At 42.2% G+C, this 3,822-nt stretch overlaps 1 pseudogene; it reads right to left on the reverse strand.

The window, feature by feature from the left end:
• Positions 1 to 1,786: 1,786 nt before the first annotated feature.
• LOC103217706 (heterogeneous nuclear ribonucleoprotein A1-like) lies at positions 1,787 to 3,015 on the reverse strand (annotated as a pseudogene).
• Between the last annotated feature and the right edge of the window lie 807 nt (positions 3,016 to 3,822).

Genomic DNA, 3,822 nt, shown 5'->3' on the forward strand with positions numbered 1-3,822 from the left:
GAGTTTGTTTCTCGTATAGTTTATGTCAACAGCCTATGTCTGCCAGCCTTCTGTTTCGGCAGCTTCCCTCATTGTCCCTCATTAATTATTAATAATAATTGTCCACATTATCCACATTGATAGTGCATAACTCTCTATTACTGTACTTGGAGTGTGTACCCAGGGGAACTAACCTGTTTGCCATCTTTGGTGTTCACTCCTTTCTCTGGTTTGTTGGTTACATTTTTTTTTTTGGCTCCACTCTTCAGTAGAGATTGGGACAAGGGATGAGAGTGAGGTGGAAGAGAAAACAGGTATCTTTCTGGCAGAATTGCTTAGGCTTATGATGATAAGGTTTTTTTTAACTTTTTTTTTTTTCTGATAATCTTGCTTTTTAGCCCCATAGTATATAGGGAACCAGGTGGATGGATGAGTGTGGCTTAAGTTGAGCCTCATTTGAACTCAGAACAAATGTTTCCATCTAGTCAACTTATCCTCAGGCCTGGCTCACTGTGGCACACTCCTCTCTGGAGTCTGGCTTATGGTGGCCCTCTTCCCAAGCCCACTGGGCATGCCTATATATTTCTGAGCCTTGGTTGTGGATAGGTTCAAACTCATTGCCCTGGAGTCCTCAGGAGTCATGTAAATAAGTATGTTTTGATCATCTTTGCTGTTAACAAGTCTCTCTAAAACCTAGTGGCTTAAAATAAGCATCATTTTATTATCTCTCATAGTTTCATGGGTTGACTCAGGTGGGCAGTTCTGCTTGTTTCACTTGGAGTCTCTCATGTGGTTGCCGTCAGTTGGTGTCTGTGGTTAGAGTCATCTGGGCTTTACTGGGATCACTGTGTCTGTTCATTCTCTAAGCAGACTCAAGACCTCTTCTGTTCTTATGGCCACTCCATATGGCCTCTGTCACAGAACTTCTTACGCGGCAGCTTAGGGTTTCTCAAAGCCAGCATTCCAAGATGCAGGAAACAAAATCAGTACATCCTTTTAAAGACTAGGCTTAGAAATAGTGTAGCATTACTTCTGCTTTATTCTACTGGTTAACTCAAGTCACAGCCCAGCCCAGATTCAATGTGGGAGGGCTTTATGCAAGGATATGAATACCAAGTGCCATGGTACGATGGATGGCCATCCTTAGAGACTAGCCACCACAGTCCACCCTCTGTTTCTCAATGATGTATGTCCTTCCTCCATGCAAAATACATTTTTCTCCCTTCCAAGGCCATTAAAGTCTACTCATATCATGGCATTAGGTTTGAGCTTTAAATCCATTGATCATGTCACCTCAATCATATCTAGGCAAGCTTAAGGTTTCTTGGGTTTGGCTTAAGGTTTCTAAGGTTCTTGGGTTCGGCTACCGTGAACCTGAAGATTGATGAAGTAAAAAGACAAAGAATCTGCTTCCCACCCAACACACAAATACAATGGCTAGGCAGTGATGAAAAATTGAAATAGAAATCCCATTCATGAAAGGGAAAATAGGAAGCATAGAGCAGTCGCTTGTTCATAGCAATTCTAAAATTAAGTTGAGAAAATGTTGCCAATTCTTTGACCAAAATTCATTTCTACTCCCTAGAGTGGTCCTCTGTGGCTCTTGGTTCCACCACTTGGGCTTTTATTTTCACCCTCTGAGTCATCTTTCCTTTTGCATAAGAAATGGCCTATATTTACAGCTGAGTAGCTTCCTCAGCTTTCTATCAATATAAACTTAGTGCCCAGCAACTTCTTTTCATTTTTTTAAAGACATTTATTCAGCATCATTATCAGACTATTACATTTAGCAATCAATCACATGGGTGCAAAAAAAAAAAAATCTACATTAAAATCCTTTGTTGGAATGCTTTACACTTTCCACAGAACAGAAACTAAAATAACGTGTTATACAATTAGTCACAAATACAGTCCTCGAGTTTTTTGCCCATACACATGAGTATTTGTCTAAACCATGTCTTCTTTGTAGCAGCTAGACCATGCCACCACTGTGCTTGGCTGGGTTTACAAATCTGTTGTAACCTGTAGCTTCCCTGTCACTTCTCTGGCTCTCCTCTTCTGCTAAGCTTTGTTTCCTAATTAAAATCTTCTGCCACTGCCATAGTTACTGCTGCTACTGGAATAGCCATAGCCACCTTGGTTTCATGGTTTGGCTAAGTATTGGTCTTCACCACCTCAGGGGCCAGAGCTTCTGCCTTCAATCCTTCCTTCATGGGTCCAAAATTTGAAGACCGATTGTTGTAATTGCCAAAGTCATTGTAGCTTCCACCACCTCCAAAATTGCTTCCATCATTACCAAATCCATTATAGCCATCCCCACTGCCACCATATCCACCACCACCATGGCTGCCACCAAAGCCACCACAACCATTGAAGTTTCCTCCATGACCAAAGTTGTCATTCCCACCGAAACCACCTCCACGACCACCACCAAAGTTTCCAGAACCACTTCGACCTCTTTGGCTGGATGAAGCACTAGCCATCTCTTCCTTTGACAGGGCTTTCCTAACTTCACAGCTGTGGCCATTCACAGTACGGGTATTTCTGAATGACAATCTTATCCACAGAGTCATCGTCGTCAAAGGTTACAAAGGCAAAGTCCCTTTTCATACCACTGCCTTGGTCAGTCCTGATTTCAATCACTTCAATTTTTCCATCTGTTCAAAATAATCTCTAAGGTGATGTTCTTCAGTATCTTCTTTAATGCCACCAACAAATATCTTTTTCAGAGTAAGTGGGCACCCGGTCTTTGAGAATCTTCTCTTGAGACAGCTCTCTTTGGTTCCACACTCTTCCATCCACCTTGTGTGGCCTTGCATTCATGGCTGCATCCACCTCCTCCACAGTGGCATATATGACAAACCCAAAGACCCTGGCGCGCTTGGTGTTTGGATTTCTCATGACCACACAGTCCGTGAGCGTTCCCCATTGCTCAAAATGGCTCCTCAGGCTCTCACCAGTTGTTTCAAAGCTCAACCCTCCAATGAAGAGCTTCCTCAGCTGTTCGGGCTCTTTGGGAGACTCTGACTTAGACATGACAGCAGGAAGAAGAGAGACTTTAATGATGCTTCTTTGGTGGCATCCACGGACAGAAAGGAGCAAGCCGATGAACATATCTCAGACCTCTTTTCATTTTAAACTATGTTTGCATCTTTTAGTCCAAGCTGATGGTACCTTATGAGTACAGATTTCTTAAACTGTGCGAGTGTCCTATAAATCTTACAGGGCCACTTGATTAGACAGAAGCCACATGCACAGTTGTTTTTGAGACAGACCCCCCTACCTTGGCCTGGGAATCAGGGTGTTGTGGAACAACGTCTTAATATTCCCAGGAGCTCTATTGTCTGGGTGAGAGTGTTTATAAGACATGCCATTTAAGGTTCTTAGAAGTCTTTCTGTGTAAATAAAAGAGTCTATGAGGAATATCCTCAACACTTCCTAAGGTCTCAACAAAGTAGCTACCTCACTGGTGCAAAATTACTCTTGGGATCATGTTTTGTCAGAAGGGTCCTGGATTTGGTCTTTGCTCTGAGGTCATCTCTTCCAGGATCTTTTGCTGCCTGGAGGAGCTAGAAAAGAGAAAGTTTTATTTTTGAATCCAGAAAGCCCTAAATTCTGTATATTTCTCCTAATTTTGGTTAAAAACTGAAGAATTACTTTTTTAGTTCATTTTGCTCCTCTTGTATGTTAACACAGGCAGCCAAAAGAAGCCAGTTGGTGCTTTCAATACAGTCGTATGTGTGGGGAGTTGGTTCCAGGAACACTGCAGATACCAGAATTCGAGGATGCTCAAGTCTCTTATATAAAATGGTATAGTATTTGCATATAAACTATGCACATCCT

The sequence above is a fragment of the Chlorocebus sabaeus genome, chromosome 10, assembly GCF_047675955.1.
Source record: "Chlorocebus sabaeus isolate Y175 chromosome 10, mChlSab1.0.hap1, whole genome shotgun sequence".
Lineage (NCBI taxonomy): Eukaryota > Metazoa > Chordata > Mammalia > Primates > Cercopithecidae > Chlorocebus > Chlorocebus sabaeus.